The sequence below is a fragment of the Symphalangus syndactylus genome, chromosome 9, assembly GCF_028878055.3.
Source record: "Symphalangus syndactylus isolate Jambi chromosome 9, NHGRI_mSymSyn1-v2.1_pri, whole genome shotgun sequence".
Classification (NCBI taxonomy): domain Eukaryota; kingdom Metazoa; phylum Chordata; class Mammalia; order Primates; family Hylobatidae; genus Symphalangus; species Symphalangus syndactylus.
In genome coordinates this window covers 35,870,347-35,896,967 of record NC_072431.2, presented here as the reverse complement: position 1 = coordinate 35,896,967, position 26,621 = coordinate 35,870,347, and the positions used below count along the sequence as shown (strand labels likewise).

At 35.9% G+C, this 26,621-nt stretch overlaps 1 protein-coding gene across 2 annotated transcripts in view; it reads left to right on the top strand.

Annotated features, from left to right (window-relative positions):
* The first annotated feature begins 12,405 nt into the window (after positions 1–12,405).
* CSRNP3 (cysteine and serine rich nuclear protein 3) overlaps positions 12,406–26,621 on the top strand; it is a 215,760-nt gene continuing 201,544 nt past the window's right edge. For both annotated transcript variants that reach the window (XM_055291926.2, XM_055291925.2), the window contains exon 1: positions 12,406–12,437. The gene's annotated coding sequence lies outside the window, so the exon portion shown is untranslated. The remainder of the gene's footprint in view (positions 12,438–26,621) is intronic.

Below are 26,621 nucleotides of genomic sequence, written 5' to 3'. Positions count from 1 at the left end.
GGATCATTGGAGCCCAGGACTTCAAGATCAGCCTGGACAACATGACAAAACCCCATCTCCACAGAAAATACAAAAATCAGCTGGACGTGGTGGTGCACACCTGTAGTTCCAGTTACTCAGGAGGCTGAAGTGGGAGGATCATTTGAGCCCCAGGGGCAGAGGCTGCAGTGAGTTGAGATTGCAACACTGCACTCCAGGCTGGGTGACAGAAAACATTTTTGTAATGTTCCATTTTCTTTCCTGCCTCGGAAAAAAAAAAAAGCAAAACAGCAAACACAAAAAAAACAAAGGAAACAAAAGATATCCTCCATCCCAGTCTAATTAAAATCCTAGCATATATTTTACCTTTTTCAGGAAAACATCCACAACATACTCTGTTGTCAAGTTTGTGATGAAACAAATACTCTCAAAGATGGTTGCTGGTGGTCATACGAAAGCACAGAACCTCATAAATAAGGAATTAGTAAATCTGACAAAATTGAGTATGCATATACTCTTTAGCCTATCGTATCTCATTCTTTCAAAAGTAGCGAAGAAAGGGAAAAATAAGATTTATTCTCTTTCCCCTATGAATTATTAACTCAGAATAAACAAAAAACGAAAGTTTCTCAATTTGCTATTAAATGTACAAGGAATAATAAGATTTGGTTATCATTAATTTTCAGTTTCAAATAAAATTATAGATATGTTACGATTATGAATACCTAACATCATAAAAAGAAAATCAACCCAACCTTGTACTAACACTACATACACAATCTAGGAATAAAGTCTGAAGGTAACAAAACATCTAGATTTAAGTACCAGAGGAACATATTAAATAACACATTGGGAAAGCAATCAGCAAAATTGAGACCACGGAAAACTCTACAGAGTAAAGGCTATGGCTTCATCAACAAATAAATTACAGCAGGAAAGAAAGAGAGAGAAAAAGGGAGGTGGGTCAGGGCAACCTGTAGGTTAAAAGAGACCATTTGTAGTGTGCTATGTATGAATGGACTTTGGATGCTGATTTCAACAAAAATCTAGAAAACACTCATGAGAAATTTGGAGAAATGTGAACACTAACTCTATATTTTTTATATGGAATAAAGGTATTTTTAGAAGTTTCCTTGTCTTTTAGATAATTTTTAAATTTTTTTTCAGATTCAGGGGTATGTTTTTAGGCTTGTTATAAGGGTACGTTGCATAATGCTGGAGTTTGGCTTCTATTGAACCCATTACCTGAATAGTGAAAATAGTGCCCTACCCAACAGGTATTTTTTCAACCCCTTGCCCCTCTCCAGTTCTCCCCACTTTTGGAGTTCCCTGTATTTATTGATTCCATCTTAGTGCCCATATGTACCCACTGTTTAGTTCCCACTTTTAAATGAGAACATGTGGTAGTTGATTTTCTGTTTCCACATCAATTCACTTCAATTCACTTAGGATAATGGCCTCCAGCTGCATCCATGTTGCTGCAAAGGACATGATTTCATTCTTATTTATGGCTGCATAGTATTCCATGATATATATCTACTGCATCTTCTTTATCCAATTCATGGTTGATGGACACTTAGGTTAATTCCATGACTTTGCCATTGTGAATAGTGCTGCAATAAACATATGAGTATAGCTGTCTTTTTGATAGGACAATTTCTTTTCCTTTGGGTATATAGCCAGTAGTGGGATTGCTGGGTCAAATGGCAGTTCAATTCCAATTCTTTGAGAAATCTACATACTGTTTTTTATAGGGATTGAACTAATTTACATTCCCACCAACCATGTATAAGCATTCCCTTTTGTCTGCATCCTCACGAACATCTATTATTTTTTTACTTTTTAATAATAGCCATTCTGACTGGTGTGAGATAGTTTCTCATTGTGGTTTTATTGTGCATTTCTCTGATGATTAGTGACAAACATTTTTTCATGTTGGCCACTTGTATATCTTCTTTTAAGAAGTGTCTGTTTATGTCCTTTGCCCACTTTTTAATGAGTTTTTTTCTTATTGATTTAAGTTCTTTATAGATTCTAGATATTAGTCCTTTGTCAGATGCATAGTTTGAAAATACCTTCTCCCATTATGTAGGTTGTTTGTTTATTCTGTTGTTGTTGGTTTTTTTTTTTTTTTTTTGCTTATGCAGAAGCTCTTTATCTTAAGTAAGTCTCAATTGTCAATTTTTGTTTTTGTTGCATTTGCTTCTAAGGGCTTAGTCATGAATTCTTTGCCAAAATTCTTGTCCAAATTCTGGGCATTTCCAATGTCCAGAAGAGGTTTACTTCTAGAATTTTTTTTAACAGTCTGAGGCCTTAATTTAAGTCTTTAATCCAACTTGTTAATTTTTGTATATGGTGAGAGGTAGAGGTCCAGTTTCATTCTTCTGCATATGGCTAGCCAGCTTTCCCAGCACAATTTATTGGGTGGGGCATCCTTTCCCCATTGTTTCTTTTGATCAGCTTTGTTGAAGATCAGTTGATTGTAGATGTGCAGCTTTATTTCTATGTTCTCTATTCTGTTACATTGATCTGTGTGTCCATTTTTGTACTAGTACCATGCTGATTTGGTTACTACAGCCTTGTAGTATCGTTTAAAGTCAGGCAATGTAATACCTCTGGTTTTGTTCTTTTTGCTTAGGATTGCTTTGGCTATTTGGGCTCTTTTCATGGCTCCATGTGAATTTTAGAATACTTTTTTGTAACCCTGTGAAAGATGACATTGGTAATTTGATAGGAATTCCATTGATTTGCTTTGGGCAGAATAGTCATTTTAATAACATTGATTCTTCTAACCTATGAATATGGAGTGTTTTTCCATTTGTTTGTGTTATCTATGATTTCTTTCATCAGTTATTTTTTGTGGTTCTTTTAGATAATGAATATTTATGGGTAAAATAATATGAAGCCTATAGTGTGCTTTAATATAATGGGGTAGAAGTGGATAGGGTCTGAAGGAAACAATAACAATCATGGGTTGATTATTACTGAAACTAGGTGAAGTACACATGGAAATTATTGTATCTATTCTTTCTAAATTTGTATGTGTTTAAAATTATCATTAATAAACAGTTAAAATGTAATGTCCTTTACCTTATAAAAATACATATTTCTGAGGCGGAAACTTCATGATTTTTATTTCGTGGGTGTGAGGTAAGAACCAGGAGTTTGATTTTAGTTGGGGTCCCAAATGTTTCTCATGTACATTATAAAAAAATATACTTTTACGACTCTCCAGCACTTAAATTATAACATGATTATGTTATAAAATAATAATTGGCATATCGATTTCTCATCATATTAAGGTGTATTTTTATCTTCACAATTAGACAATTGACCTTATGTTCCTATTTTCTCTATTATTGCACTAGTACCATTTCCTTATCATGATAGACGTTCAAGCATTTATTTCTCTTGAAGAGAGTGTATATTTCTTAGTCCAGAAGAGTTTTCCCTGAAATCCACAAAAGAAAGGTGAGATGCTAATTTTTCCTAAAACACACAAGACAAAGCTAATGATATATACCTCTCATAGATCAACTGCTGTTTTGCTTCAAACACTTAAAGAAAATATCACCAAACACTTAAAGAAAATATCACAAAACACACCATATTTGTTTATTCATTTGTAAGCTTAAGAGTTTATTATTATTATTATTAGAGATAAGAGTCTTGCCCTGTTGCCTGTTGCTCAGGCTGAAGTGCCTGTGCCACCATGCATAAGTTGTTTGTTTTTTTATTGTCTTTTTTTTTTTTAGTAGAAACAAGGTCTCTCTATGTTGCCCAGCCTGGTCTCGAATTCCTGGCCTCAAGGGATCCTTCTGCCTCTTCTTCCTAAAATGCTGTGATTACGAGTGTGAGCCACTATGCCTGGCCAAGAGTTTATCCCTAATCCTCTGCTTTAAATAAATTTACAACTGAAAACTGGACTTTATTAGAAAATAATAAATAAATTAATAATGGTAATGATAAATACCTCATAGCATCTGCTTTGGCAAGATCAGAACTTCAAATCTTGTTATTTTTTGTTCCCCCAAATGAAGATAGGAAGAAAAACTAGTAGGATGAAAAGGCTTCAAAATATGCGTGTAAGAGTGGTAAGAGAAGGACAGAAAAATCAGTCCAGGCATTTCATTACTCACCATGAATTGCTTTTTTTCATACAGTCTCACTCAGTCATCCAGGCTGGAGTGCAGTGGCGCAATCTCGGCTCACTGCAAACTCTGCCTCCTGGGTTCAAGTGATTCTTCTGCCTCAGCCTCCCAAGTAGCTGGGACTACAGGTGCATGCCACCACACCAGGTGAATTTTTTTATTTTTAGTGGAGTTCGGGTTTCACCATGTTGGCCAGGCTGGCCTCAAACTCATGACCTCAAGTGATTCACCTGCCTTGGCCTTCCAAAGTGCTGGGATTACAGGCATGAGCCACCGCGCCTGACCCATGAATTGCTTCAAGAAGTCAATTTGAGGTCTGCTGTGTACCAGAGCTACACCATAAACCACCTGCTGCTTTCCTTCACTTTAGGAAAGAGAAAAACTAAAAACCATTCTTCAGAATTTAATGAAACATAGAAATACCTATAAACTAATCAAGAGTGCTTTTAAAAATTATATTAGGATTCTTAGTTTTTAAGGCCATTTTGTTGGTTGTGAAGGAGAAAATTCACCTGAATAATTTTTACTTGCCAAGTCCATCAGGACAGCTGCTGCCATTTCGAATATTTGAATTTTATAGACATCTTTGGCCAAACCTCACGCTGTATACCATGGAAAATTTTTCCTTGTTCTTTTTGCTGTTTTGCAAATACAACTCTTCTGTTTGCAATGTTCAGCTGGATATACCATTTATTTTCTTCTCGTATGGATTAAACACAACAAATAAACTTAAATATTTCATTTATACAATAGCATTCTTAATTATGTTGTCACTTGTTTTATTTCCAAAAATTATTTAAATATATTTTTATACATTTTTTGAAGTAATGTATTTGACCTCATTTTTGTCTTTAATATAAATAAATTTAAATGGCTACAATTTCTTGCTATTATCATCCCAAATTTGTTATATAATTATCTATTTATTGAAAAGGAAAGAGTGCCTACCCATAATACTGTCTGGGAGAAATAGCTCCATGGGGGTTATGGCTCAGATCGACTTGGAGATAATGAAATGACAAAGCAGCTTTCATTTCTATCATTCACTCTGGGATGACTACAGAAGAACAGGATGGGTAGTCCTGTAGCACCCATCATAAAGATTTACACAAATTGTTCCTTTCTTCCAGAGTGCTGTTACTTTCCTCCGTGTTACATACTGTCATTAAATTCTCCACCCTCACTATTACAGCTTCCATTACCACCCACATGGCACTACGGCTTTATCCATGGGTGGCAGATGTTATCACCATATGTCATCCGATCAATTTTCCATTCAAGGGTAATGTAATGTTTGGGGGAAAGCCAACTCACACTTTAGTAAAGGCTGTCTCTGTAGTCTTCACCAGCCGTAAATGCAAGCATCCTTTCAACTTATTGGCTCTGTTACCTAACCAAAAATCAGCAGGGATCTTAGAGGCTCATTACATGTTTCCATGTTAGTTGGGCTCTCTCTCACTATCACCTGCCAAATTGTTTCCTATTAAGGAATTTGGCATTATTTCGTTTTCCTCTACTTTTATTTATTTCAGAATATTCTGGACAGAGCATCATTAGATAGACGAATACCAAAGGAAAGTATCAGTCTCAGGTCTGGTGTATGAGGCTGTTACTGCTTGTTTATTTCTAAGATCTATAGCTCATCTCCTTGCTCCAGGAGCTGGCATTACTCAGAGAGTTTGAAATTCTTATTCAATATAATTCTAAGAGGCAGCCAAAGTAAAGACAATATCAATTTATCTGTGCAGTTCTGATTTACTCACGTGCTCTCTCTCTCTCTTTCTCTCTCAATCCTCCTTGCTTTCTTCTTTTCTCTCCGTTTTCTTCCAACTCCATTCTTACTCTTGCTGTGGATTCGTATCTTTTTCCAATAGATGTTATTGAACATCTATTATTTGCCAGTCCCTACCTTATGCTCTGCATATTTAAGTATTAAATAAAGTATAATTCATGTATGATTTCCAAACCTTGAAGGTAAAACTGAAATTATTTTGGAACTAGTCTAGTCTAATCACTGCATTTCCTATCCATGTTGGGCAATTAAAATGTGGAATGTTAGGGAGATGAGAAAGTAGAAACAATTATGTATTTTTATTGTTTATGAGATTGCCTACGTTTCAAGTGCTCAAGCTGCCTTGCAATTTGGTGAAGAAACTTCTGTTTACATTAGTAAAATTTAAATTTGCATTTAAATTTTTAAAACTTGGGTTGTGTCCTTTTCCCATTTTTGTCTTACCAGTTTCAAATCTAAATCTCATGGTCAAACTCATTCAAAATGCCTTAATTCCAATGATCACTTGGTTTGTCCTTCTTTAGAGGTTTTCCTGTCATTATGTATCTTTCTTAACATGTGATAACCAATAATTACTATGGCATTTCAGGTGTGGAAAATCTACATTTTTATATAAAATCAGCCTATCTTTATAAAATGTGCATTAATACCTTTCCAGAAGACAAGTTGGCTGGGGGGATGTTTTTGGACAATTTGAAATAATGTATTTAGGAACCAGTCTAAAGTCAACCTTTTTCTGAGTTACAATTGATATTCAAACATCATCACAATTTAAAGTTTAAATTACTTATTCTTAACTTATAACTTTGTATCTAATGAAAATCACCTACTATTTTATTGTTCATTCATGCTAGCTTGTAAAGCTATCCATAGTTTATTCTTGTTTACTTGTAAATGTAGTAGGATCAGAAAACCTAGATATTCTACTGTTCTCTGGGAGGACACCGGTGCCTGCAATGCCAGCTACTTTAGAGGCTGAGGTGGAAGGACTGATGGTTCCCTGAGGTTCAAGTCAAGCCTAGGCAACAGGGTGAGACCTTGTCTCTTAAAAAAATTGTAAAAGAAGAGAACATTTTGTTAACATTGCTTAATTTTTGTAAAATTAACAGCCTTATTTGCAGTAGTTTTTAGATTCCAGTTGTTGCTATAGTCCACAATCCTCCTCTTTGTTAAGCATTTTGTTGGCATGCGTCTCCAGGACAGGAAGTATGACTGCTGTTTAATTTGGTTCTCTACACATTGACCAATTCAGCACACTACTTCTATAGCATGTATGTATACATTATACTGTATATATATGTTTTATGTATATTATTATTTAAAATGTAATTTTCATTCATTAGAATGGTAGCTCCATAAAGTCAGAGACTTGGTCTTGTTTACTGCAGTACCTTAGTACCAAGAACAGTGTCTTCACATAAAAACGCTCAATAAACATCCTTGAATTCACACTTTAGAAGTGCATTGTTATTTTTATAGGCAACTAGTGAATAAATTCTTACTAATTTGCATCAGTACTTAAGTTATTTTATGAAATATCTTTGAGCATCTCTTACTGTCTGATTATCATGGTCTTTGCACATGGACATAGGCCACACTGGTGGTTTATTAGTCTCTCAACACCTCTAGGAATTTATAGCAGCATGCAAAATATTTTGGCCAGTTGTACCGAATTTTATCCTTGAGTTTCTACAAACGTTTGGATGGCTGCTACCAGGATTTGTTGATCTACTTATTCCTCTGTATTGATTAGGTCAAGAGTAGTCTTAGTGCTATTTATCATGTTTGGATTTGATACTTCTGAATCTCAATTTCAAAAACCAATTTAGGAATCAGTTAATGACTTCCTCAAAGAAGACTGAAATAAAAAATGGTTTTTCTCTATTTTGTTTATATCCCTTGATATGTTATGATACTGGAGATATTAAATAGTTCCACTGATCCTTCAGCTTATATTTTTAACATATTTGAAGGTCTGAACTTTTATTACTTTGGTCTCTTACAAGAGTGTTCTCGATTCTGAGCTACATAATTTTTGATTCATCTGCACTACCACTCCTTAAGATCTTGTCAATTCCACTCACTTGGCAAATTTCTGACTTTCAAAAATATAGGTTTTATTAAGATAGTCTCTTTGGACAGTTAAGTACGAAAAATTTTTATTTAATCATTTGGTCTGTGCCAAGCCTCATCTATTTCCTTGGTGGTCATTATATTATCCCAAAACCTTACCTCTACAGCTCAATGGAAGAACCTTCACTTAATTAATACATAAGATATTGAAATCCCTTCCTATTACAACCTGCTCTAATTTTGGACTTTCTTAAAAGTTGGCCATTATGTTACTCTTTAGGCTTATTTCTATTTTCAGCTTTTTAAGAATATTTTATTAATTAATTTAGGGTATTTTAACCTTTAGAAATTTTGTAATATTACTCTTGTTATGAAAGATTTTTAAAGTCACTCAGACACACTCTCAGACGGTCTATTACCTTTGCTTCAGGCAAACAAGGCAACATGCAGCTGAGCTCCCATGGCCATCAAGGGCCTGACTGTCACTGCTTCTTAGGAAAGTGTCTCCCTCTATCAATATCAGCCTGTGATATTCCCATCATGTCACACCTGTCTGACGAGTGGCGTAAGGTAGAGACCTGCAGCAGCAAGCAAGGCTCACTTTCTGCCTCTGCTCCTATTCTGTTTCTCTGAATTGAAAAGATGGTCTGGTGATGAGTGTGTTTGCTAGAAGACCCTTGTTCTAGATGTATATAAAGCACCGTACTTGTCTCCACTTCATCTTCCTTCTGTTTTTCCAACCAACACAGTCATCCTGCCCTACCCCAACCACTCCACTGAAACTGTTCACTGTCAGTTCACCAAGAACCAAAGTGCAAATTTCATGGGTAACAACGTTTCTAAAATTTGAGTGTGATTGCAGATCTTGTTACAGTGCAGATTGTGATTCAGTTTACTGGGGTGGGGCCTGAGATTCTGCATTAGAACCAGCTCCCTTGGGATGTCTAAGCTGGAATCAGTGGACTGCGCTTTGAAGAGCAAGGCACTAGTCCTCACCAGAACCGTTCACCTTCCTGAAATTCTCTACTCCTTTGGGTTTTGCTACACCATGCTCTCCTGGCTTCCCTCCTCGCTAACTGTTCCTCCTAAGCATCTTTTCTTCATTCTACTTTCTGCTTGTTCTTTAAAGGTGAGTAAATTCCCTGAGTTTCATTCTCAACTTATTTCTCCTCTTCCTAGAGTGATGATTCTCAAACTTTAGTGTACAAAGGAAGTCAGCTGAAAAATGTTATCAAAATGGAGCTCCCTAAGCTTCATTCCAAAGATTCTGATTCAGTAGGTATGGGGTGCAGTCTCTTAGTCAGCATTTTTAATTCCGCTAAAGATGTTTTTCTTTTTTAAAAAATAAATGTATATAAATATGGCATACATAACCTTATATTGTCTTAATTAAACACAATGTATGTCATAACCTCATATTATCTTAAACACAATATTTATATATATTTAATTAGTAAAAAGTTTGCTATAGTGAAGCAAAGTAACATATCCATCATTTCATATAGCTATACTTTTTTGTTGTTTTTGTGGCAAGAGTAGCTAACATCTACTTATTTTGCATGAAACCCACAGTACAATTTTATTAACTGTAGTCCTCATATTGTACATTAGATCTCTAGACTTGTTCATTATATATATATGTATACACACACACACACACACACACACATACACACACATATATATATGCTTCTTTGTATCCTCTGACCTACATCTTCCCATACCCCCAGTCCCTGCCTCTGGTAATCACTGTTTTGTCCCCTATCTCTATATATTTAATTTTTTTTTTACAAAGATTCTGCATATAAGTGAGACCAGGAAATATTTCTGTGTCTGGATTATATCACATAGCATAATGTCCTCCAGGCTCATCCACATAGTGGCAAAAAGCAAGATCTATTTTTTAGGACTGAATAATATTCCATTGTATATTTGTACCACATTTTTATCCCCTTGTCCATCAATGAATGCTTAAGTTGTTTCCATATGTTGGCTATTGTGAATAATGCTGCAATGAACATGGTAATACAGATATTTTTACAAAGCTGTGATTCCACTTCCTTCTGAGTATATGCCCAGAAGAGAGATTGCTAGATCATATGGTAGTTCTATTTTTAATTTTTTTACAATCATCCATACTGTTTTTCATAATGCTGTAGCAGTTGACATTCCCACCAACAGTGTACAAGACTACTCTTTTCTCTACACTCTCTCCAACATATATCTGTAGACATTTTGATAACAGCCATCCTAATAAATATGAGGTGGTATTTCTTAGTAATTTTGATTTACATTGCCATGAGGGTTGGTGATGCTGAGCATATTTTCATAAACCTGTTGTCCATTTTTATGTCTTCTTTGGAGAAATGTCTATTTGGGTCTTTTGTCCATTTTGTATTGGGTTTGTTTTTCCACTGTTAAGTCATATGAGTTCTTTATAAAATTTTTGTATTAAACCCTTAGGGTGCTCATTTATTTTCATTACTTTAACCAAACCCTAAATGCTAGGGGTTCCAAATTGAACCTACACCCCAGCCTTATTTATGAGTTTAACTGACTAATATTTTAATCTGGATATCCAAAAAGTTCAAAATGTCCAAACTAATTTTATTTTGTTCCCAAATCTTTTTTTTTTTTTTTTTTTTTTTTTTTTTTTTTTTTTGCTGAGATAATGGCATCATCATCTAAACAGAAGAAATCTGGTTAGAATTTGTGCCCTGCAAATAGTTTCCTACAAGTCTCTTCTACAATCATATTTGACATATAAATCACCTGGGAGAGCTTGTTAAAAATGCTGAGTCAGAAACTCCTCAAATGCTTATGCATTAAAGCTGGAGGAGGCCCATGAACCTGCATTTTAAATAAATCTTCCCCCAGTGATTCTGATGAAGATGGCCCCGAACAACCACTTCTAAAAATGCTGTCTGTCCTAGGGATTCCTCCAGTTATTCCTAGCAATAGGACCACAAAGGCTTTGAAAGCATTTTTCACAATAGAGGACTTGGGGGTGGGAATAAGCGATAGTTTAATCTTCCCCATAATCTTTAGCAGAGCCTCCCAAAGCTACTCTAAATAACAGTGCAAACTAAGTAAAATCAGTGCACTTCTAACTAAAGTTAGTGTCAGGTTGAGTCACCAGCCATTCCTCTCCTAACAATATTGACACCCCCAAGCCCTTCCCGTACAGATATTCCTGGAATAATGTTTTGCCATCGTGCCAGTAACTCTTAAAGAATGCTTGCTTGCCCTTCCCTCTAATTTTACTCCCTTTGGCCTTATTCCCATGAGGACACATTACTGATTTAAGGAATTGAAGAGCAAGGCTTACAAATATCTCAAGTAGGCAGTACATACCTCTGTAGTGGTGATATCTACTGTTTATGTCTTTCTAAGGAAATTTTTCAGACCACCTCCGCTAGAGGAAGCTCAATTGAGAGAATTTTTACCATAAAGGTCCCTGGTTTGTATTACAGTATTTTAAAAATTAACCTGTTTGAAACTGTGGATGAATTTGCTTTATTGCCTTAAAAAAATCCTAATTTGGTGTTTTCTTCAACTGTCCTTTAGTGCATGTTATGCCTCTAGGTTCAGAAGTGAAATGATTTTTGTTCAAGTTTATTAGAATAAAATTGGAGTTCAGCTGGTCACTCTGAGGCATAGCAACCAAGTGACTGATCTCTTTTTAACCTTTAACAAGTTCCATTATTCACAAATTGATGGTATTTAAGGAATCGGAAGTAATGCAAACCACGTAACTTTGAAATATTTGAATATTCTAATGCTCAGAATATTTCTGATTAGGCCTCGAAACTGGGTTTGAAAGAAAACATTGGCAAACAGAGGTTGTAGTGCAAATAATATAAAACATAAGTGTAAAGGGTGTTGATTCATTTTAATTTTATCTCTTTGCAAACTGAATATGCAAAATGTCATCTTGATGTTCAGTCTCCCTCCTCTATCTGCATATCGAAATGTATAATGAGGAGGTACATTTTTTTCACTGAGAAAAATCAGTGGGAACTGAAAAACAGGCAATTTACCTAGGTTTTACTGTGAGTATTTTGCTTTGATTTCAGGTAGGTGAGGCATTGATTAACTCTATTTTTCTAAATCCAAAGCAAGACTTTTTACTTTAGCTGAGGTCATCTGCAGACATTTTCCACAGTTTGGAGCTATTTTTTGAAATATCTTGCATCTCTGCTTTTCTCTCCATATTTCTTTTCTCCACTCCCTTCCTCTCTCCCAGCTGCAGGGATTCGTCCTCTAAAAGAGTGGAGGTGGGAGGGAACAAGGAATGGAAGCAAAGCAGGGAGCATGAGCTAGAGAATGCCAGGATCTGGCTTTTGTTATTGGTTGGCTGCCGCCTGATGGATAGACAAGGGAGGAGTGTACTCTCTTCAGTGTGTTCTGACGGAGCCGAAGTACAGAAACCATATTTACAGGTAAGAGCAAAAAATAAAAAAAAAGAAAAGAAAATTCTTTTTTTATTTAAAAGAGAATGCTTCTCAATTTTTACGGAAACAATTTTATGAGAGGAAAATTATTCTCAGGACGTTTTCCGAAAGTGTGTCCCTTTTATTACTTGAGGAAGCTTTGCAATGAGCTTGCTGTTCTTTCTCTCTGCAAAATCCTTAGCTGATTAAAAACAAAACAAAACAATCACCAGAGGCATGTCTTATCCTAAATAACTTTCTATGCAAGTGTCACTGAAGCAAAATTAATAGATAAAATGAATCATCATGTGTCTCTTTAAAAATGTTTAATTCAAGCTTGTTACTAGGAACCGCAGGAAAGATGAGAAAACCTCGGTAAATTCCACAGGTCCTGAGAAAATGGAGCCTTCTGTGAATGTACAATATAAAATTTCATGTGATGGCTTTTAATACTGACAATACAGTAAAAGGCTTAGGAAAACTATTTTTGCAGGTCATAGGCTCTCTTAGCACTAATTTAGAATGAATGATTTGTGTGCATTTAAGCCCTTTTATTTAACTTACTTCTCTTGATAAATCTCATGTTGTTCAATAGTTGCATTATTTTATTCAGTAAACTTTAAGCTTATGTGATAATTAAACAATGATTTGTCTCTATTTGTTAACTTACATGGAGCCATTTTTATTTTAAAGCACAGAAACCTAATTTTGAAGGATTAAACATTGCTGTAAAAAATAGCATCTTAACAGTCATGTTTCCTTGGTAGTTTAATTTATCAATCAAACACATCTAGATAAGAATTCCATCAGAGCATTTATATTGTTGATAGTATCTCTAGGCAATTTTTTTTAAACAATTTTACTAGGTGCTTGTATCTCCTAATATGGTCTTTTATATTGCCTTAGGGAAAATAGCTACAAGTTCTAAGTATGTAGAATAAATAACACACTTGTAGTAAAAACATACAAAAAAATTGAACTCTCAGTCACTTAATTCTTTATTTTAATTCATAAATATAGGTCATTTAACGATGGTAGAACCTCATTAAAATTGAGCTTTCAAGAATTATGACTGACTTGAGTACACTGGCCATCAATTAATACCTGTTGATTATAATAATAAAATAAAAGTCTTTCAATGAGGTAAATAATTTGTTCATACATATTTTAATACCTTTTTGAATGAATTAAAACTAATAGGAATGACTATATAATTTCTAAATATTTTTTGCTATTGTTTTTCTTTTTGTTTATTGTTTTTCAAATTTTTTTATTTATTGTACTTTTTTTGTTTGAGAGAGAGATTTTGTCTTTGAATAAACAGACACAAATATAATAGTTCTTGCAAAATTAAAATAAGAGTGAGAAAATTGCTGAATATTAGTATGAATTATCTAAATGAATTGAGAATTACCTTAAATTTCCTAAATGTACTAAATATAGTTAATAACATGTTTATATGGTTAAGTGTCATAATGAACCAAGTAAATATTCCGGTATGGTTTATTTTGAACTATTTCTGGATTTCAAAAATTATTACATAATACTGAAATTTTGGCATGTTTCTAATTATTGATGGATCTTTCCAATTTTGTTTTTTTAAGCAAAACAATGGTTGAAATTAATCCACCCCTCACCCCAAGATTGAAATTCAAGGTGATATATAAGACCAGATATTCATCTCCTAAAATGTATTAGAGGAAATAAATCAATGCAGCTATATTTTTTAGAAATTATAAATTCTGAGTAAAGCTACCTCCAGGAATGAAGGGGAATTGATGAAAATTAGAGAGCAGAGTTCCACATGGTTTTAAATTATTCTGTTTCCTTGGAAACCAGCTGCTGCAGATGCATTTTGCTTTCTTTGGCTAAAAATATCACCCTTTTAATAATCACTAAGGGAGAGGACTGAATAAAACCAGAGTATATTGTTGCTGCTTTTTATAATTTCCTTAATGGTTCACATATTTTGGATGAAAAGTAGATAAACCCTTTCTCAATCAGCATTTCCTATCAGCCACTGGCAGACGTCTGCAAGTCTTATAAAAATGAGACAACTGGGATAGCTTTTACTGCAGAGTCCACAGGAAGAGATAGAGAGAGAGAGAGAATGTGTGCTGGAGTGGCAACAAGAGAGAAAAAAAAGCATGAAAGAAAACAGTTAAGAGGTTACTGCCCAAGTGAAGGATGAAACAAAGCAAATGAAAACCGTGTAAGGGTTTCAGTGAGAAATGGGAAGGCATCACCATTTTTTTTTCCTTTGGTACAAACATTTTTAAGATTTAAATGTAGGTTGTTAATGGAGCTCACTCTATACAACTTTGTCCCCTTTTCACAACACTCTTTCCTTTTTCTCTTTCTGTTTGCAGTGGTTTGCAATATACTGAATAATACAATAAATTAAGAAGTATTTTTTAATGTATCAATCACTTTAATCATAAAAAGAAAAGCTTGATATATGTCCAGGCTATGGATAGTGAGAAGCATTCAATACACATTTTGACATTAGAATGAGAATTTTTTAAACTTAATGTCCAAACCATGTTTCATTAATGCAGTTATTTCCTTATCTTTGTAATCTATTTAATATGTATAAAAATTACACATTCCAGCCGGGCGCGGTGGCTCACGCTTGTAATCCCAGCACTTTGGGAGGCCGAGGCGGGCGGATCACGAGGTCAGGAGATCGAGACCACGGCGAAACCCCGTCTCTACTAACAATACAAAAAATTAGCCGGGCGTGGTGGCGGGCGCCTGCAGTCCCAGCTACTCGGGAGAGGCTGAGGCAGGAGAATGGCGTGAACCCAGGAGGCGGAGCTTGCAGCGAGCCGACATCGCACCACTGCACTCCAGCCCGGGCGACAGAGCCAGACTCCGTCTCAAAAAAAAAAAAAAAAAAAAAAAAAAAAAAAAATTACACATTCCAACAACCTAAAAGCTATTTGTGTTAATGTTAAGGTAATTAATGTAAAATTTAATATAAATTACTGTAAATGCACATATATCCTTTTTGCTTTATTTGAAACATTTTTGCTTTCTTTGAAACATTTTTGCTTTCTTTGAAAATAAACGTTACTTTTATGTAGCTTTTCTCTATACAAAAAAAATCACAATTATCATCATATTCTACCCTAGGCAATTCCTGAATTTAAAACATTTTTATTATAAAATTACATGCTTCAAAGTCAGCACTGTCATCCCATACACCATTTTTTTCAAATCTCTCAGCTATTTCTTAAGAGGAAAAATCATCATAAAGCTGTTACAGCTTTCCTATTATTTTTATTATAATTCGGATGAGATTCCTAACTCTATTTTCTCTTCACAACTCATTTAAATATTTGCGACATATCATACTTTATTTTCATAATATTAACCTTAGTCTATTAGATTCAATGTTAGCAATGTAGCAAATAAAGCACCACATGCTTAAACTACGTGTTAAAATATTTAATATGTAGCCAACATATTATTTAAAGTTAAATTAATTTGGCATGTCAGTATGTTATTTTCAAAAAAAGCTAGGAAGGTGGCAAGTATTTTGTTTTTATCAATTAACATGAGCAAAGCACTTCAGTGACAGCATTTTCAGCATAAACACTGATGACATTAAAAAGCAAGCTAACAGCAAATCAGATAGACTAGTAAATGGATTATGTGACCTGTGTAGACAACCCCCATTTAAGGCACAACCAAAATTATCAATGCTTGCCAAGATCCTGAAGAGAATGCATTTCATAGGCTTACTCTCAACTACAGATAATTTAAAAATACAGTTTGTTAGTCATTTCTACTTACTGCTTCATGCTTCTTTCTTTGCTAAAAGTAGCTTGCCAGAATTGTGGGTGGGTTTTCATGGCCTCTTAAAGTCTCACAAAATATACTAAAGAAAACAAAATACTTAATTACTTCCCCTATAATATAAGTAGAAACTTTACATCTGTAATGGAAATACGCTAGTTTGGCAAATAACCTCTTATTGCTGGAAATGGAGGGGTGGGATTTACAAGAAATGGAAATAACACGAGAGTAAGAAAGCTTGGGTCAGATTTCATAATGTTCAAGTTGTGCTACATACATAAAGTAACACAGTCAAATAAAAAATTACATTAACATTTGTACTATAGTACACCACAACTCAAAGGTATTATTAATCAGATGTTATTTTTGACTAATATATTTAATACCTGATAGTTTAATACAGGGCTTATACAGATATTAAAAGGGGGTTGGTTCAAAGCAGCATTATTGCTTTTTAATTAAGATTTTGTATGAAGAAGCATGGAATGGATTTATCAAGCTAATTGTCACATTTGGATATTTCACATATCTCAATGAATCAGTTGGGCAGATCATTTGATTTATCTGTCAATTGCTTAGATTTCAGTTATTATAATGGTCTAAATTATTTGAGCTGAAAACGGTTGAATGTGCATGCCCTGAGAAAACACTCAATATAACTTTTAAGGTATTTAATTCAAGATTATAATGATCTAGATAAATATCAGTGCTATTTCTAAGAATTACGTATAGTAAGGAAATCACTTTGATACAAGATCAACTTCATGATCAACTTCATGATCTCATATCATGGCCTGAAAAGTAGATAAGCATGCATGTGTCTTATTTCCAATAAGCTCTTACACTTTACTTACATCAAGAGCTTAATATATTATTTTCCAATACCACAAAGGGTGGTGCACACAACACATTTCTCCTTATCTCCTGACTTGTGCACATTCATAAAAATGACATTATTTTAAACAAAAATCACCAACACTATCAAATGTAGTTTTTAAATTTATATATATTTTTAATTTTATCTTATTGTTTTATTTTATTTTATTTTATTTTATATTTTAGAGATAGGGCTTTGCTATGTTGCCAGGCTTGAGTGCAGCAGGCTATTCACAGGCAAGATTATAGTGTACTGCAGCCTCAAACTCCTGGGCTCCAATGATTATTCTGCTGCAGCCTCCCAAGTGGCTGGGGGATTGCAGGCTTATGCCACTGTGCCTGGCAAAAGTAATTTTTATGCAAATGTTTATGTCTTTAAACAATATTTACTATAAATTCCTTGGCCAATACTCGTTTAATTCATGTACTACCTTTTCATATTTTAGTCTTCTATTGCCCTAGAAACATGGGACTGCCCTATAGAGAGAATTTCTTCCTGGATTCTTCATTTTATGTATGACAAAATTAAGGCACAGAGAGGACAATGATCATATTTAGTGGGAAACTAAGTATTTCCTATGCAAAATTACAACAGCCAGACACTATGTGTTTGTATTAAATATTAGATGTAGTGCATTAAACACTGGATGAAAGAAAAGCAGAACTTAGAAAGGCTTTGCACGGAGGTGAAAAAGCATGGTGTGGCCAGATGGCCTCTGATGCATAACAACACAGGGTTTTTAGAGTTGCATAGAACTCTCCACTTCAGACCTGCCCCTGATATCCAGTGAGCCTAGTGGCTTTGACCTACTATCACAGTCTCCTTGACTTTTTTAGCCTGCTGTCATGGTCAAAATGCATTTCAGCTTTGTTTTCTAGCAAATGTGGATACAGTTAGTTGCTGTCATGTTGTGGATATATCACAATATATTTAATAATGAAACAAATAGTTTCCTAAACAGGAGTCTTGAATGTATTTACAAAGATTTTCATTTGCTTTTCTCTCCTCAGGTTAGGCTAGCCATGAAAAATCAATATTTGTCATCAATCATTACCCACGTAATACTGGTTGTGATGGTGTCAGCATTTTAAAGCAGAAAGATTCTGGAAAAGGGTTTCAAAAGTGATTTAAAAAAAGACATCTTCGTTCCGTCTAATCAAAATTCCCTTCTCGTTGCTCACGAAACTCATACTTAAAATTTTAAATGATTTGCCCCCTGTACATCCAAATCAGTAAGGGCCCCAAGGGGCTGCTCTCATGCTGCCCACTGAAGTTATCTAGAGCTGACTATTAAATGGAAAACTGATCTTGGGGATGCCATTATAATCTATTTTCAGAGATCTTCCCACAACATACAGGCAGGGCCAAGGAGAGAAGCCGTGGGCCTGTCCTGTGCTCCCTGCCAGAGCTTCTTGGTGTGTGGTCATTACAGCCACTCTGTGATCTCTCAGTACCCTTTTACTCACTATCTAAATTATCGTTCTTGATGACAAGGAGTTTCCTTCATCTCTGCATCAATGCCTAACACAATGACTGATACACAGTATGTGCCCCCAGATTGTTTTGCCGACTGAATAATTAAGCAAATTGTCTTGTCAGATAGTCATCTAGCCTCCTCTCAATGGCAGACACTCCTTACATTCTAAGACAGTCTCTTCCTTCCATGTTCTTCTCTGTTAATGCTATTCAATGTGACAATGTCCATGTCACCTAAATGTCATTAAGCCATGCAAGGTTTTGTCTTGCAGACTTTTTATTGTCCAAACGCTATCTGTGCTCTCCTACATTAACGGGATTTTATCTGCATGTAGTTCCCATTTCATGCTTCCCTGCTCTGTTTCATTATAATACTGCTCGGTTTCTGATACACACACACAGATTATCATATACTAAATCAATGGGTTAATTGTAAATTAACGTAATTAACTGTAATTGTTATATTAATATATAATACAAGTGTTAATTAATGTTTGTGTAAGAAAATATAGTAGTATATATTTAACCAATCTGAGTGCTCTCATACATCCACTCTTAGTCAACGAATCCCCATTCTCTTGAGTTAAATTTGTTCAACAACATTTGATTAAAGTTAAAATTGTTCAGCAATATTTTTATGCTGCTCTGGGCACACTTTCTGCCATTTGTGTTCTGTTCTGGTGAACAATTCTAAGCCATAATGCCTGGTAAGTGACAATGCTGAATAAGCTACAAAGAAAACAAGTGTGCATGCTTGCATGCTGTGTGTCACTGGGGTTTACTATGCCTCAGGGTAAAGGTAAGCAGATAATATGGGACTGGTAGAAGTCCTTTGATATGAATATCACCACAACTAGGTAAAAATGACCAAAAGAATAACGAATGAAATATCCTGATAAATTTAATCTGAAGGAAAAGTAGTGCTTACCAATGTACCATAAACGTGTTCATTTACATGGAGCTATACTGTGGTACACATATACCCCTTAAAGGTGTGATTCAGTCATGCGGGCAGCATGCCTATTTCTAGAAATGCATCGTTTGAGCTAATGGGGTACTGTGACTTCAGCTTATCTATCTATTCTTTAGGTAGTGCAGGATAATCATTGATGGGCTTCCTAACTGATTGACTTTGCAATCAAACAGGCATACCTTCTTATTGCCTGTGTAAGTTTGGACCAGTTACTTAAACTATCTGAGCCTTAGTTTTCTTATCTGTAAAATTCAGTTATCTACCTGGGTAGTATTGTGAAGATTGGCAGGTGTACATAGAGGACTTTTCATTGCAGAATTTGGAGTATAGTAAGCCATTGTGTACAGTTTTAGTTGTTGTTGTCAGTCATGCTTTTCTGTTTACAAGCCAAGAATGGAAGGAGCAAAATAATCCTCAGTATTTGTAATGATTTCCTAAGTATTATTGCTTGCTAGTGGGTGAAAAAAATCCCTTTTGATTGGCTAGATTTTCTATTTTTTCCATATTAACTACAATTAAATTGCTGGGCATCAGCTGGCAAATTTACTATTGTATGAGAAAGTGCAATTGTGAAAACAAATCCTAGAATTATTAAAGAAGAGCAAAGATAGGACCTTCAAAATATTAATATCAAGCATTTTCAAAATTGGGGGATAGTTCTCAGAAATATAATTGAAGATTTCATAAAAATATTCTATGATTAGATAAATTTAGGGAAATTTGGAGGATATTTAAATAATATCCATTCCTGTTAAGTCTTTTCTATGCTAACGTACACTAAGACTTTTAACGAAGGGTATGTAATATTAAGAAATTGTAGGCCAGGTGCAGTGGTTCATGCCTGTAATCCCAGCACTTTGGGAGGCCAAGGTAGGCAGATCACATGAGGTCAGAAGTTCGAGACCAGCCTGACCAACATGGTGAAATCTCGTCTCTACTAAAAATATAAATATAAATATGTGTATATATCTATATATGTGTGTGTGTGTATATATATATACACATATATATTAGCCAGGTGTGGTGGCAGGCACCTGTAATCCCAGCTACTCAGGAGGCTGAGGCAGGAGAATCGCTTGAACCCAGGAGGCGGAGGTGACAATCAGCCAAGATCATGCCACTGCAATCCAGCCTGGGCGACAGAGCCAGATTCCATCTCAAAAAAAAAAAAATTGTAGGCCAGTAGGCCAGACGTGGTGGCTCACACCTGTAATCCCAGCACTTTGGGAGGCCAAGGCAGGTGGATCACTTGAGGCCAGGAATTTGACACTAGCCTGGCCAACGTGGTGAAACCCTGTCGCTGCAAAAGATACAAAATTTAACCAGGTGTGCTGGTGAGTGCCTTTAGTCCCAGCTACCTAGGAGGCCAAGGCAGGAGAATTGCTTGAACTTGTGAGGTGGAGGTTGCAGTGAGCTGAGGTCACCTCTTGGCACTCCAGCCTGGGTGACAGAGTGAGACTCTGTCAGAAAGAAAGAAGAAAGAAAGAAAGAGAGAGAGGGAGGGAGGGAGGGAGGAAGGGAAGGAAGGAAGGAAGGAAGGAAGGAAGGAAGGAAGGAAGGAAGGAAGGAAGGAAGGAAGGAAGGGAGGGAAGAAAGAAAGGGAAAGAAAAGGAAAGAAAGGTTAAAAAAAAAAGGACATTGTTAGACCTACTTCATCATAGACCCCTTCCCAACACAAAAGTCTCCTACTAAAATCTTGCAGATTGTATTTTGTGTATGCAAGCTTCACTAAGCATTTTTAAGACAGATGTATATCTACTGTCTTATTAAAGAGCCTCTAATTCAAAGGCTGAAACATGGTCTACATTTTATAATTTTCAAACTATAAAAATAGCTCCAGGCCGGGCACGGTGGCTCATGCTTGTAATCCCAGCACTTTGGGAGGCCGAGGCGGGCGGATCACAAGGTCAGGAGATCGAGACCACGGTGAAACCTCGTCTCTACTAAAAATACAAAAAAAAAAAAAAAAAATTAGCCAGGCGTGGTGGCGGGCGCCTGTAGTCCCAGCTACTCGGAGAGGCTGAGGCAGGAGAATGGCGTGGACCCGGGAGGCGGAGCTTGCAGTGAGCCGAGATTGTGCCACTGCACTCTAGCCTGGGCGACAGAACGAGACTCCGTATCAAAAAAAAAAAAAAAAAAAATAGCTCCAATGTTTCTAATACAAAAACACTTCCAAAATTATTCAATTACATATGTGTTCATTCTTCACCACAGTAATATATTCAATTTTTTAAAATTTTCACTCTTTTTCTCTCCCCCATGTTGTGCTCTTAGACTTCAAAAAAGCAGCACGTGTACATATGTTTAAAAATATTTGCTGTCCAAAGAAGTTTTACTTCCAAAAGCATGATTCCATTTTGTTTAAACTTCTCCATGAGGAAAATCTGGAAACTACTCCTTTTCTCTCATGTCTTGTCTTCTATTTACCTTACTTTTCTTCTTCAAAAGTACCTGGTTATTTATTGAACATTTCTTGAATCTTTAAATAAGATCTCATTCTTCAGTTGCTCTCAGTCTATTAAGAAATTGAGTAGGAAACCTATGCCAAGTTTTATATAGAAGGGGTGTAGCATGACCTTAAAGAGCACAGTCTATGGAGTCAGGCAAGGTGAGTTTTAATTCCAGCTCAGTTACTTAATTGCATTTGTCAATGTATGTAGGTTACTTCCATCCGAAGCTTCATGTTGCTCCATGATAAAAAGAGAAACATAATGCTTAATTCAGAATCATTGTAAGGGCAAACAAGATAACATGTTCCCAGAATTTAGTTTCTAACACCCAGTAAAAACTCAAGAACATTATTATCATCTGTTTATCCAAAAGCGAAGCTATTTATTAACTAAAACTAAACAGGACATTATGGACAATATGAAAAATATCCCAAAGAATTCTCATTAAACCCTGTGAAGGCACCTAGTTATAAAGAGTGTTCATAACCTACTTTTTCTGTAAAGATAATTGAAACATACCAAAAATCACAAATGAAATATGTCTTTTTTATAGCTGTTATGAATGTTTATAAACAATATTTATGTATATTTTACCAGGAAAAAGAAAATTAAGTAACGCAGGCACACACATACACACACAGAAACACATTAAGAATAAAAAGAAAGTATGTGGGAGAAAAAATGTAATTCTAAGTATTCAAAAACAAGACAAAACAATATCAAGCAGTGAGATATTGAAAGTCATGAAAGTCCATGGTGATAAAATTATGATTTCAAGTGCCCAAAAGCCTGGGTTTGAATTCTGGCTCTAAAACTACCTGTGTGACCTTGGCCCCATCACCTAACCCCCATATGCTTCAGTTTTTAGTCTCTAAATGGTATTATTAATAATAATGCCTATCTTATATGGCTATGAAGATTAAATGAGTTGATATGTATTATACTAATTTTCTATTAACATGTAACAAATTCCCATAAACTTAACAACTTCAAACCACATTTATTTATCAGCTTATATTACTGTAGGTTAGAAGTCCTGCATTGGCACTTTGGGAGGCCAAGGCGAGAGGTTTGCTCGAGCTCAGGAGTTCAAGATGAGCCTGGGCAACATAGTGAGACCCCATCTCTACTAAAAATCAAAAAAATTAGTCAGGCTTGGTGGTACATGCCTATAGTCCTAGCTACTTGGAGACTGAGGCAGGAGGATCACTTGAACCCATGAGGTTGAGGCTGCACTGAGTCATGGTCATGCCACTGCACTCCAGCCTGGGTGAGAGATGAGACCAGTTTCAAAAAAAAAAAAAAAAAGAGTCCAGCACGGTATGGCTAGGTTCTTTGTTCAGGGCCTCACAAGGCTAGAATAAAGGTGTCACTTGGCTGAACTCTTATCTGGTCACTCTGGGGAAAAATCTACTTCCAAGCTCATTCTTGTTTTTGGCAGAATTCTGCTCCTTGGGCTGATAGAACTGAGGTTTCTGTTTCCTGCTTCCTGTCAGCTGGCTGAAGGCTGCTCTCAGCTCCTGGAAGCTGCACACATGTGCTATCATGTGACCCTTTCCTACTCCACATCAGCCAGAGAATCTCTCTCTCATCGAATCCCCCTCAACCTTAGTATCTGACCTCTAGACCTTGATTTCAAGGGCTCATGTGATTAGGTCAAGCCCACCTGCATAATCTCCCTATCTGGTTTGGGTCTTTAATTCATGTGCAAAATCCTTTTTGCTATGTAACATAAACATAGCAACATAAACATAACAGAATCGCAGGAGTGGTATCTCACAGTATTCACATGTCTAGGGTTATACGGGAACAGGGTGTATACATTACATGGTAGGGAATTTTAAGGGCCACTTTAGAATCCTACCTAGTACATATATGAAGTGCTAGAACAGTGCTTAGCACATAGTAAGCACTATATGTGTGTTGACTATAATTATTATCTTGAGTAGCTGACAAATTCATAAACAGTTTTAAAAAATAGCAATATTTTTTGCCACAGTATTGGCAAGAGTGAAGTAATATCCCAATGCACCCTTAAAGAAATGTAAATTGGCAGAACCTTACTGGCAGAACCAAATTGGCAACGTATATGGAAGACTCAATATTTCCACTTCTAGGAATTCATCCTTAAAGGTATAAGAGATATGCACAAATATATATATTATATATATATATAAAATATATATAATATATAATATAAAAATATATAATATAAAATATATATAATATATATTTTATATATATATAAATATAATGTTGGCTAGGTGCAGCGGCTCACACTTGTAATCCCCGCACTTTGAGAGGCTGAGGCAGGAAGATTGCTTGAGCCCAGGAATTCAAAACCAGTCTGGACAACATAGTGAGATCCTATGTCTATAAAAATATGAAAAAAAAATTAAATAAAAAAGGAAATGCTAATTATACTGTGATTTATAGTAACAAATACTTAAAAATAAACCAAACATGTCCCTTTAGAGGTTTGGTTAAATATCATGGCCTCGTTATTCAATGAAATACAATATATTAGACACAAAACCCAAAATCAAATAAAAGCACATGGTATTGGAAAATATTGAATGAGAAGGTTATATGCTCATGTTATTAGTGGATAAACTGCAGGTGTAAAATTGCACATACTGAGTTAATCAATGCACACTTCTTCCTGCAGTGTGAGGTAGACTCTTGGCAAGCTACGGTCACTTGATGAGGGAGGGAATATACCCTGACAAACCCCCTGAGATTACTGTAGTTCAAACCAGACTGCTGGTGACTACTTAGGGAGCACCAGCCTCTTTCCTGGAGTGTGGGGTGGGCTTTGACAAGACAGGATCACTTAACAAGGGAGGCAACGTGCCCTGACACCAACTGATCACACCCACCCACCAAAACAGCCAGGGCATCCTCAACAGGAAGACTTTGCACCATCTTTTCTAGTTCTCTGTGCTGCCTCTGTTCATTCCTACCTCAAAGTGGAAACGGTGTGGTGTGAGCCCTCATTCCTGATTTACAGTTCTCCTTTATGCTAAACTGGCTAGATTACACACCCAGACAAGATTTTAGAGTATGATTTTTGTTTTTAGCTCTAATAAAAGGCATCCTGGAATACAAAATATGTACCAGTGAGATAGGGAGTATGGAAATTAGAACACCTACAACGCACGTTCTGGCATTATGAAATAGCTACATGGAGGCCATTATCCTAAGCAAACTAACACAGGAACAGAAAACCAAATACCGCATGTTCTCACTTATTAGTGGGAGCTAAATACTGAATACATATGGACACAAAGACGGGAGCAATAGATACTGGGGAGGGCTCGAGGAGACAGTGCAGAAAGGTGGACTGGAAGGCTACCAAGTGAGTACTGTGCTCAGTACCTTGGAGACGGGACCATGCGTACACCAAGCCCCCGCAACACACAATTTACACATGCAACAAACCTGCACATGTACTCCCTGAACCTAAAATAAACATAGAAGAAAAAAATAAAATAAAGTAGCTACTATTAGCCCCATTTGACAGGTAAGAAAACTCAGACTGAGAGAAATTAAATAACTTGCTCAAGAGATCCTATTCAGGATTCACCACTTCCTAAATGGTGAAACTGGGCTTTGAAGCTCTAGCCTCTCAGATCTTAAATTTAAGAGATGTGCCTTTTTTTTTTTTTTTTTTTTTTTTTGAGATGCAGCCTTGCTCTGTTGCCCAGGCTGGAGTGCAGTGGAATGATCTTGAATCACTGCAACCTCCACCTCCTGTGTCCAAGCGATTCTTGTGCCTCAGCCTCCCGAGTAGCTGGGACTACAGGCACGCCCCACTACACTGGGCCAGTTTTTGTATTTTTTGTAGAGACCAGGTTTCACCATGTTGTCCAGGCTGGTCTCAAACTAGTGACCTCAGGTGATCTGCCCGCCTTGGCCTCCCAAAATGCTAGGATTACAGGTGTGAGCCACCATGCCCAGTCAACAGATGTGCTTTTACCTGAGGGATACAGATATCACTACAAATTCAGATTGAAGCAATTCTTCCCATTTACCTTTCAACCCAAAGGGAGATATACCAAAATTCCTAGTTTTTGAAACTATCGTCTACCCATAGACCCTACAACCCAAGCCGGTTTCTTCCACCTCTTGCTTTTCTATGAGTAAACTGATAAAAATCAATGTTCTCATTTAGGAGTTTCCCTCCAGCCTTCTCAGAATTTTTCTCCCATGTCTCCAAATATACTTTCACCTTATATTCCCAGGACTGTTCAATCTACATTCACTTTTATTCTGTATCCATCTTTACCTTCGAGAGTCTGTCCTCATTCTTGTTCTAGGTTTTGCCAGTTAACCTCCTGTAATCAACCTAAGCCCATGATTATATCCAAGCTATTTATTAAGTGTCCTTGCAGTGGCAGGAGAGGGAGAGAGAACATACATATATGTGTGTGTATGTATATATATATATGTATATAAAAATATAGATATAAATAAATTATGTCTATATAAACATATAATACAGTTGTGGAGGTTTGCTATTCAGTATACCCAGGCTCTGGGCAGGGCATTCAGGTGCCCTTGTCCATAATCATAAAATCTCAACCATTGGATGTAGTAGTCTGCAAAACTTGCCT